Here is an 11,720-nt window from a genome sequence, read left to right as displayed (position 1 = left end):
CCCAGGGAAACTGCGGGGGGAGCGGCGGGGCTGAGCTGAGCTCGGGGCCCTCGGGTGGGCTTTGGGACCCCTCGGGTGGGTGTTTGGACACTCTGGTGGGTGTTTGGGACCCCTCGGGTGAGTGCTTGGACACTGTGGTGAGTGTTTCACCCCTCGAGTGGATGTTTGGACACTCGAGTGGATGTTTGGACACTCGAGTGGATGTTTGGACACTCGGGTGGGTGTTTGGGACCCCTCGGGTGGGTGTTTGGACACTCAGATGGGTGTTTGGACACTCGGGTGGGTGTTTGGGACCCCTCGGGTGGGTTTTGGGACCCCTCGGCTGGGTGTTTGACCCCCCAGCTGTCTCTCCCAGCCTGTCCGCTTCCCCCAGGCAAGAGGCAGCTTCCCTCCCTGACTCCCTGGCGTGTCCAGGGAACGCCTCCGCCTTCCCCACCCCTCCCTGCCTCAGTTTCCCCAACTGGAAAATGAGGTTCGGCTCCTCGGGGCGCTGCCTGGAGCTGGTGGCACCAGAGGGGACAGCGACACTGCCACCCTCAGCCCCGAGAGCGCTGCGAAATCCAGGTCCGAGCAGCAGCAGCAGCAGCAGCAGATCCCGAGTGAGCCAGCCCAGAGGTCAGGGTTTGCTCCAGGCCGTGTCCCCGCAGGGTTTGTCCCCGTGCTGAGCGTCACGCGGCCCCGGTGGGATGTTTGCGGAGTTGTTGTTTTTTTCTCTCTCTCTGCTGTGTTTTCCTGTGTTCGAGAGCTCCGAGCTGCAGAGCACCGCGGGGAGAGGCTGGAGCACGAGGCTGGAGCGGGGACTGTGCCACTGTCCCATTGTCCCCCTGTCCCACTGTCAGTAACGGGGATTGTCCCCTTGTCCCCCTGCCAGCAGCAGGAACTGTCGCACTGTCCCCTTGTCCCCCTCCCAGCACCAGGGACTGTCCCACTGTCCCCCTGTCCCTCTGCCCTCCATGCCAGAACCGGGGACTGTCCCCCTGACCCCCTGTCCCTCCTGATCCCCTGTCCTCCTGTCCCCCTGCCAGCACCAGGGACTGTCCCCTTGACTCACTGTCTCTCTGCTCTCCATGCCAGCAGCGGGGACTGTCCCCCTGTCCCCCTGAGCGTAATGGGGATTGTCCCCCTGTCCCACTGCCAGTAACAGGGATTGTCCCCTTGTCTCACTGTCTCCCTGCCAGCACTAGGGACTGTCCCCTTGTCTCCCTGGCAGCACCGGGGACTGTCCCACTGTCCCCCTGTCCCCCTGTCCCCTTGTCTCCCTGGCAGCACCGGGGACTGTCCCTCTGTCTCCCTGTCCCCCTGTCCCCCTGTCCCCCTGTCTCCTTGTCCCCCTGTCCCCTTGTCTCCCTGTCCCCTGCCCTCCCCGCAGAGCCGGTCAGGGTCACCGCCAGCCAGCCCTGCCCTCGGCCAGCACCTCCCAGCCACGCCGCAGTCTGGGCAGCTGCTGGATTTTGCAATCCAGAGCTCGGGCTGGAGCCGGGGGACAGCCCTGGACACTCCCCACGTCCCCTCCGGCCTGGCGGTGCCACCACCCTGCTGCCAGCGCTGTCCCCAGCGCTCTGAGGAGGGACGAGGGGAAGGTGCTGAGCTGTCACCGCTGCGGCCACATGGAGAGGAAACAGGTCGGGAAGTGGGAATGAGACATCCTGGGGCACGAAGCGCGACTGGGGGGATCCGAGCGCTCGGGATTTTTCCAGAAGGCACAGCCGCTTGTCCCTGAGGGTGAAACATCACCTCAGCCATGTCCTGACCTTGGGAAATCCACCCCACCTGGGGCTGGCGCCGGGACACTCCTGTCCCCCCTCAGAGCTGGGAGGACCCAGACCACTGAGGTTGTGCCTCAGCCTCCCAAATCGTCTTTAATTTCTTGTTTTCTGGGCTGTCAGGCCGAGCTGGGAGCGCACAGGCAGAGAGGTGCTCATCCCACCCATCCCTGAGCCCAGCAATGCACTCCGTTCTCCTGGAAAAGCACCCTGGAAAAGCTCAGTTTTCCTCCTGGAAAAGCATCCTGGAAAAGCTCCGTTTCCCCCTGGAAAAGCTCCATTTTCCCCTGGAAAAGCACCCTGGAAAAGCTCAGCAGTTTCCCCCTGAAAAAGCTCAGGTTTTCCCCTTGGAAAAGCTCAATTTCCCTCAGGAAAAGCACCCTAGAAAACTCAATTTTCGCCCTGGAAAAGCATCCTGGAAAAGCTGGGTTTCCCCCTGGAAAAGCTCAGCAGTTTCCCCCTGGAAAAGCTCCATTTCCCGCTGGAAAAGTGTCCTGGAAAAGCTCAGTTTTCCCCCTGGAAAAACTCCGTTTTCCCCCTGGAAAAGCACTCTAGAAAATCTCAGTTCCCCCCTGGAAAAGCACCCTGGAAAAGCTCAGCAGTTTCCCCCTGGAAAAGCTCAGCTTCCCCCTGGAAAAGCACCCTGAAAAAGCTCAGTTTCCACCTGAAAAAGCTCGGTTTCCCCCGGAAAAGCCCCCTGGAAAAGCTCGATTTCCCCCTGGAAAAGCTGAGTTTCCCCCTGGAAAATCTCCGTTTCCCCTGGAAAAGCTCAGTAGTTCCCCCCTGGAAAAGCTCAATTTCCACCTGGAAAAGCACCCTGGAAAAACTCTGTTTTCCCCCTGGAAAAGCTCCATTTCCCCCTGGAAAAGCACCCTAGAAAACTCCGTTTTCCCCCCAGAAAAGCACCCTGGCAAAGCTGCCTCTGCCAGCTTTCCCTCGGGCTCCTCCGGGCATCACCCACGCGGGGATCCGGGCGAGCTGCGGGGCGTGCCGGGCTAGCAGCGCTGAGTCACTGCGGGATCGCACCGAGCGCAGCGCATTCCTGCCTGTTTACCTGCCCGGACACCTGCCGGGACAAACCGCACTCCGGACAGCCCGAGGGACGCGGCACAGGGAGTCCTGGGATGGCCTGGGATTGGGAGAGATGGCTTGCCCGTGTGGAGGATGCATTTCCAGGGGAAGATGGGAGCCGGGAGGGCGCAGGGATTGGGGTGGGGATGAGCATCTCTCGCCCTGTGAGCTCACAGCTCGGCCTGATAACCCAGAAAACAAAAGATTAAAGAGTGGTTGGGAAGCTGAGTCAGAATTTCGCTGGTGTGGGACCTCCCGAATGTGCAGCCCCGGCTCGGAGGGGGAGCAGAGCTCCCCGGGCTGGCAGAGCCCAGGAAAGAATTTTACAGGGATTTTGATTCCATGCAGGAAAGTGTTTTACAGTGATTTTGGTGCCATGCAGTAAAGCGTTTTGCAGGGATTTTGGTGCCATGCAGGAAGGTATTTTACAGGGATTTTAGGGCCATGCAGGAAAGTGTTTTACAGTGATTTTGATGCCATGCAGGAAAGCGTTTTGAAGGAATTTTGGTGCCATGCAGGAAAGTGTTTTGTAGGGATTTTGATGCCATGAAGAAAAGTGTTTTACAGGGATTTTAGGGCCATGCAGGAAAGTGTTTCTCAGGGATTCTGGTGCCACGCAGGAAAGCATTTTGTAGGAATTTTGGTGCCACACAGGAAAGTGTTATACAGGGATTTTAGGGCCATGCAGGAAAGTGTTTCACAGTGATTTTGATGCCGTGCAGGAAAGCGTTTTGAAGGGATTTTGCTGCCATGCAGGAAAGAGTTTTTCAGGGATTTTAGGGCCGGAGAGCAGCAGGGCTGTACCCCCAGCAGCCCCGGGGCTGTGGTGCTGCCTGTGCCATGGGCAATCCCGCTGGGACACCCTGGAGAAACCCTGTGCTCTGCTTGGCATCACTGCTGCCCAACAGGGATGGAGAATGGGGACACTGGGTGCTCTGGGGTGGCTCCAGCCCTGTCCTGGCACTGGAAATCACCAGGGATGGAGCAGGAAAACCCTCAGTGTGTCCTGCCAGGGGTTGGCAGTTTGCTCAGCACACTGAAAGCAGCATTCCCCACAAAAATAAGGATTTTTTCCCTCCCCAAATACTATCATCCTGCGTAAAGAAATCTCCCCCGGAGCAGCCCGAGCAGGGGCTGAGGGCAGCATGCAACCGGATCCCGCAGCGATTCCACCCAGCCTCATCCTGTGCTGCCGGCGGGCCGAGCAGAGCTGTGGGAGCTTGGCTGGATTTGGGAAAACAAGGCCGTTCCTGTAGGTGTGTGACTGCTCTGACCCACATTCACTGACTCTGGCACCCAGCGCCGCTCCCGGCGCCGCCGCCGCCAAAATAAACGCGGAGCGGCTCTGCCGGCTGCCGGCTGCTCCTCGGGGAGGGGAGCAGGGGATGGGCTCTGTTTGCCGCGGAGCTGCGCCCCGAAACGCCAGGATTTGAGCGCCAAAACCCCCAAATCCTCACCCCGAAACACCCGGATTTGAGCTGCAAAACGCTCAGATCTGCACCCTAAAGCTCCCGGATCTGCGCCCCAAAAGCCTCAGATGTGCACCCTAGAACACCCGGATCAGCACCCCAAACCCCTTAGATCTACACCCCAAAACACCCGGATCAGCACCCCAAACCACCCAGATCAGCACCCCAAAACCCTCAGATTTGCACCCCAAGCCCCCCAGATCTGCACCCAAAAACTTCTCTGATCTTTTCCACAAAAACTCTCGGATCTGCGTCCCAAAACCCCTCGGATCTGCACCCCAAAACGCCCAGATCTTCACCACAAAGCCCCCAGATCTGCACCCCAAAACCCTCAGATCTGCACCCTAAAGCCATCAGATCTTTACCCCAAAACCCCTCAGATCTTCACCCCAAAACCCCCAGATCTTTAACCCAAACCCCTCAGCTCTGCACCCCAAAACCCTTCAGATCTTCACCCCAAATCTTCACCCCAAACCCCCCAAATCTTCACCCCAAAACCCCTCAGATCTTCACCCCAAAACCCCCAAATTTTCACTCCAAAACCCCCAAATCTTAACCCCCGAACCCTCAGATCTTGACCCCAAACCCCAAATCTTCACCCCAAACCCCCAGATCTTCATCCCTAAACCCCTCAGATCTTCACCCCCAAACCCTCAGATATTCACCCCCAAAACCCCTCAGATCTTCACCCCAAACCCTTCAGATCTTCACCCCAAATCTTCACCCCAAACCCCCAAATCTTCACCCCAAAACCCCTCAAATCTTCACCCCAAACCCCCAAATCTTCACTCCAAAACCCCAAATCTTAACCCCGAACCCTCAGATCTTGACCCCAAAACCCCCACTTCATCCCAAAACCCCCAAATCTTTACCCCCAAACCCCTCAGATCTTCATCCCAAAACTCCCAAATCCACACCCCAAAGCCCCTCAGATCTTTACCCCAAAGCCCTCAGGTCTGCACCCTAAAAGCCCCAAATCTTCACCCCAAACCCCTCAGATCTTCACCCCAAAACCCCAAATCTTCACCCCAAACCCCTCAGATCTTCACCCCAAAACCCCAAATCTTCACCCCAAAACCCCCAAATCTTCACCCCCAAACCCCTCAGATCTTCACCCCAAACCCCCAAATCTTCACCCCAAAACCCCCAAATCTTCACCCCAAAACCCCTGGTTTGTGGTTAATCCCCAGACCGGAGGCGTCGGAGATTGAAACCTCCTTGACCTTCCCGTCTCCGGCGAGGATTTAGCGTTCAAACCTCGACTTTTCGGTTCAAAGGAGGTTTTGCAACATTCCCGGCATCCATCCCCGGGCGAAAGGGCTTTGAAAATAAAACAAATAACTCAGAGAAAATGCGTGTGAGTCTGAAAAACAAGGAACGAAACAACCCTGGAGTGTGGTTAACCCGCGGTTGGATCCCGGCAGAGATTGGGGTCCAAAACCACCCCAAAAGTGGATTTTTTTTGGGGTTTCATCCATCTCCCCCCAATCCTTGGGGCAGAATTGCCTCATTCCTGAGCGCACAGGGAGCCTCGAAACAAAATAACCTTCTGGAGGAGGGGAGGAGGCTCTGCCTGCCCCGCCGGGTTCGCAGTGAATGACCCCAGTGTTGTAGGTTTGCTGCTGCTCGAGGAGATTTTTGATGAGTCACGAGCTATTTCTGGAAATAATTCCCCAAAAAAATAAAAAAAAAATTAAAAAAAAAAAAAGAGAGAGAAGAAAAAGAAGGAAGAAAAAGAAGGAAGAAAAAGAAGGAAGAAAAAGAAGGAAATGGACATTTAATACTAAAAAAAAGAAGAAAAAATTTTTTTTGGAAGATGGGAAAATTAAAGATTTCCGCCGGGCTCCAGCTGGGGGGCTGTGGGTTGGTTTGGGAGGCACGGGGACAGCTTGGGGACAGCTTGGGGACAGCTTGGGGACAAGAACTGGGGGTTCAGCAGTGCTGGGGGGTTCCAGGACAGGGACTGAGCACCCTTGGAACTGGAAAAGCCCCTGGGGGACACCAGGGATGGGGAATTGTCCCCTCAGCCGTTTTGGGGTTCTGGCTGAGTTCTCCAGCAGGATCAGCTCAGCTCTCCAGGCTGGAGCTGCTCCACCATTCCCAACCATCCCGGAGCTCCGCGGGCAGGACGTGGAGCTCACTCTCAGGGACAAAGTCCCCTTTGTCCTCCCTCCTGTCCCCCACTGATGTCTGTCCCCAGTTTCTGCACAGATGGGGATCAGCTGAGGCTTTTGGGGTGACAAAAATGGGATTTTACACCCACCCAGGGCCTGCTCCCACCATTCCTGGGCTTTTCATTCCCAAAATTCTTCTTCCCACTGCTTTTTGAGCCCCCAGGGTGGAGGTTTCACAGCGACCCCACAGGGTTTTGGGGTCTTTTTTCAGCCCTGATCTTGGGGTGACACAGCCAGAGACCCCAAGACATCAGAGCCTCAAGGAGGGTGCAGATCTTGGAGCAAAAACCCTTTGGCCACTTCCCTTCCTGCCCTTGATATTCCAATTTCTCAATTTCAAAAAATAACTAATTAAAAAAAAAAAAAAAAAAGCCAAACCCAAACAACCCAAAGCTCTCCCACCTTTTTTTTTCCCTTCTTTTTTCTTTTTCTTTTGTTTTTGGGGGTTTTTGGTTGGTTTTTTGGGGTTCTTTGTTTCGTTTTTTTTTTGTTTTCGTTTTTTGAACCTATTTGGAAGCTGTGCCAGCTCTGGGTTATCCAAGTGCCATAGCTGTGCTTCAGGGATGTGCAAAAATCCCATATATCTGGGGAAAAGCATTTCAAAAATCCCATATATTTGGGGCAAAGCACTTCAAAAATCCCATATATTTGGGGAAAAGCAATTAAAAAATCCCATATATTTGGGGAAAAGCATCGGGGGGTGCAAACATCCCGATTTTTGGGTGCAGGAAGTCGCTGTGCAGGAGCAGATGGGGACACCCAGGAGGAGGAGGTGACAGGTCCCAGTGTCCCCTCCCATCGCCGCACTGGTTTAGCAATCAAACTGGGAAAGTTTCACGTCCATTCCAAGAAAAAACAAACAAACAAACAAACAAACAGAAAAAGTTAAAAAAAGAAGTTTCTGGTTTAAAATGAAAAGCTCCAAGTGTTATATCCATCAGAGCAAGAGATGATCCCAGGCAGGACCCCAAGGGAGCTGAGGATGGGGACACTGGGAGGGGACAAGGGACACTGGGAGGGGATAATGTGGACACTTGGGGATAATGGGGACACTGGGAGGGGATGGGGACACTGGGGGATAATGGTGACATTGGGAGAGGACACTGGGACACTGGGAGGGGACAGGGACACTGGGATGGGGACACTGGGGATAATGGGGACACTGGGGATAATGGGGACACTGAGGATAATGGGGACACTGGGAGGGGATAATGGGGACATTGGGAGGAGATAATGGGGACACTGGGAGGGGACACTGGGACACTGGGGATAATGGGGACACTGGGATGGGATGGGGACACTGGGGATAATGGTGACAATGGAAGAGGACACTGGGACACTGGGAGGGGACAGGGGACACTGGGAGGGGATAATGGGGACACTGGGGGATAATGGGGACATTGGGATGGGACACTGGGACACTGGGAAGGGAACAGGGGACACTGAGGATAATGGGGACACTGGGAGGGGACAGGGACACTGGGATGGGATAATGGGGACAATGGGAGGGGATAATGGGGACACTGGGAAGGGACACTGGGACACTGGGAGGGGATGGGGACACTGGGAGGGGACACTGGGACACTGGAAGGGGACAGGGGACACTGGGGATAATGGGGACACTGGGAGAGGACAGGGACACTGGGAGGGGATAATGGGGACACTGGGAGGGGATAATGGGGACACTGGGAAGGGGACAGGGGACACTGGGAGGGGACAGGGACACTGGGATGGGATGGGGACACTGGGAGGGGACACTGGAGATAATGGGGACACTTAGAAAGGACAGGGACACTAGGAGAGGACAGGGGACACTGGGGATAATGGGGACACTGGGAGGGCACAGGGGACACTGGGACAGGATGGGGACACTGGGAGGGGATAATGGGGACACTGGGGGATAATGGGGACACTGGGAGGGGACACTGGGAGGGGATGAGGACACTGGGAGGAGACAGGGACACTGGGAGGGGACACTGGGATGGGGACACTGGGGATAATGGTGACATTGGGAGAGGACACTGGGACACTGGGAGGAGACAGGGGACTCTGGGAGGGGATAATGGGGACACTGGGGATAATGGGGACACTGGGAGGGGACAGGGGACACTTGGAGATAATGGGGACACTGAGAGGGGACAAGGGACACTGAGAGGGGACAAGGACACTGGGATGGGGACACTGGGGATAATGGGGACACTGGGAGAGGACAGGGACACTGGGATGGGATAATGGGGACACTGGGAGGGGACAAAGGACACTGGGATGGGACAGGGACACTGGGGATAATGGGGACACTGGGAGAGGACAGGGACACTGGGAGGGGACAAGGGACACTGGGAGGGGACAGGGACACTGGGAGGGGATGGGGACACTGGGAGGGGATAATGGGGACACTGGGAAGGGACCCAAACAAAACCAAACAAAATAACCCAACCAACCCCAAAAAACCCCCCAAAACAAAACAAAAAAAACCCCAAAACACCCCAAAACCAACCAACAAACCAACAAAAAACAAAAAAAACCCCAACCAAACAAGCCAAACCCCCCAATAAACAACAAAAAAAAAGGAAAAAAAGTTTAATTTTTTTCCCTTTTCCCCCCCAACAACCTCAAGCAAGCAGGCAGGCCGGCGGCACGATAGGTAATTTCTTTTATTGCATTTTATAATGCCGTTGTCCATACAGATTACATGCAGCTAGACCTACTGTACACGGGTTTACCGTCTGCCCTGGCAGACGCACGGAGCTCGGAGTACAAATACACAGCCAGGCGATTCCTTTACACAGCCGGGGAAGGAAAAAGTTCTTTTTTTTCTTTTTTTTTTTTTTTTTTTTACACCTCCGCCCTCCTCTCTGCCCCCTCGGGCCAACCCAGCATCACCTTCCCGCAGGGATTGGGGAGAAAAAGGGGGAAAAATGGGAAAAAATCGCGGTAGGGTTGGTGCGTCCCGCGGTGGGATGTCCCCAATTTGTCCCCAAATCTGTCCCCAAATCTGTCCCCAAATCCATCCCAAATCCATCCCCGGCTCTGTCCCGACCTTCCCCAGCGCTTCCAGGAGGAAAACCAAGATCCAGGGAGATGCTGGGAGGTGAGCCAGGGGTGTAAACAAAGCGAGAAAAACCCTTTGGTTTGGTGCAGGTTTGGCTGCTGCCCTCCCCTCCCCTGCTTGCTGACTTTTGGGGGGGAAAAAGGGAAATTATTTTGGAATAAAATTAAAAAAAAAATATGGAAAATGGAGAGATTGATTCAGTGGGAGATACCAGAAAAATGCCTTTAGGTCCAGAGAGGTGCTCATGGTTCCCTTCACAGAATTGACCCCCAAAAAAGTGGACAGAAATAGGAAATAAAATATAAAAATACAGAATAAATCCTTCCCCCAAAAAACAAACAAACAAACCAACAAACCCCAGTTTGTGTTGGTGGGTTGACAGCCAGAATATCAATATCTCAATATATACAGACACACAATTCTGCCTCGTGTTTGGTCCTTGCTCCTCCCTGCCGCGGCTTTTTTGAGGTAAAACTCGCGGAATTCCGGAAAATTCCACCCGAAAAGTGAAGCGGAGGGGGGGTGGGAGGGGTAAGAGAAGGAATTCAATTCACCCCTGAGAATCACAATTCCCTGGGAATTATGGAATTCCCGGAGGGGGAAAAGCATCACTTGGGATTTTTCCAAACCTGCGCCTTGCGGTTCGAGGGGGAAACAAACAAAAAAAAAATTTGTATTTATATATTTATTTTTTATATATATAATATATAGGGAGTGCTCTCGGGAGGTGGGATGGTGGTTGGGATGGGTTGGGAATTCCTGGAGTGGGAGGGGAAGGAGCCGGGTGGTCCTCAGGGGGGGATTTTGGCTGAATCTGTGGGGAGCTGGGAGGAGTTTTTGGGGTGTTTGGAGCTCTGGGAATGCTGGAAAAAAAATCATCACACCTCGAGGAGGTGGGAAAAAAGAGGATGAGGAAGGGGAAAAAGTGGAGCAGCTACTGAATCCCCCCAAAAATTGGTGAGAGGTGAAAATCAGTGCCCAAAAAGGGATAATAATTCCCAAAATCCCAAAAGCCTGGAGGGAGGCAGAGATTCCCTGCGGAGGGTGAGGGGTGGCTGAGCATCCCAAAATCCATCCCTTCCCGGGAATAAATTCCCTTCCTGGGAATAAATTCCATCCCTGGGAATAAATTCCCTTCCTGGGAATAAAGCAGCAAGAGGTGAAGCTATTTCCCAGCAACACCACCACGGCAGCTGTAAACTTGTTCCAAAAATGAGTTAAATTAAGAGTGGGGAAAAGGGAAAAAAGGAAAAAATGGGGGGAAAAGGAGGAAAAAAGAGGGGAAAGAGAAAAAAAAGGAAAAAAGAAAAAGGGAAGGGGAAATGGGAAGAGGAAAAAAGAAAAAGAGAAAAAAGGGAAAAAGAAAAAATGGAAAAAGAAAAAATGAGAGAAAAAAGGAAAAAGGGAAGGGCGAAAAAGGGAAAAGGAAAAAAAGGAAAAGGAAAAAAGGAGAATAAAAAATGAGGGGAAAAAAGGAAACTAGGAGGAATAAAGGAAAAAAAAGGAAGAGAGAAAAGAGGGAAAATAAGGGGCATTAAGAAAAAGAAAAAAAAAAGAGGTAAAGGGGGAAAAAGGACAAAAGGAGAGAAAAAGAAAAAAGGACAAAAGGAGAGAGAAAGAAAAAAGAAAAAAGGAAAAAAGGAAAAAGAAGACAGAAAAGAAGAAAAAAGAAGAAATAAGGAAAAAAAGGGGAAAAAATAAAAAAAAGGTGAGCAAAAAAAAGAGAAAAAGAGGAAAAAATAAACCAGTCGGGGAAGATCCGCGGTGGCTCCCGGCTCCCTGGGCAGGATGAGGGGTTGGGATCGCACAGCACAAGGGGGGCTCGCTGGGTACCCCCAGGCCGGGCAGGGCTTTGGTGTCAGCAGGACCGGGAATGAACCGGGAATGGAGCTGGGAATGAGCCGGGAATGAGCCGGGAATGGACCGGGAATGGACCGGGAATGGACCCGGGAATGAGCCAGGAATGAGCCGGGAATGGACCCGGGAATGGAGGTGGGAATGGACCCGGGAATGAGCCGGGAATGAGCTGGGAATGGAGCCGGGAATGGACCCGGGAATGAGCTGGGAATGAGCCGGGAATGGAGGTGGGAATGAGCCAGGAATGAGCCAGGAATGGACCGGGAATGAGCCGGGAATGGACCGGGAATGAGCCGGGAATGAGCTGGGAGTGCAGGAGCTGGGAATGGAGCTG

Source organism: Lichenostomus cassidix, chromosome 26 (genome assembly GCF_008360975.1).
Source record: "Lichenostomus cassidix isolate B80296 chromosome 26, HeHo_3.0, whole genome shotgun sequence".
Classification (NCBI taxonomy): Eukaryota; Metazoa; Chordata; class Aves; order Passeriformes; family Meliphagidae; genus Lichenostomus; species Lichenostomus cassidix.
This window is presented reverse-complemented; position numbering follows the sequence as displayed.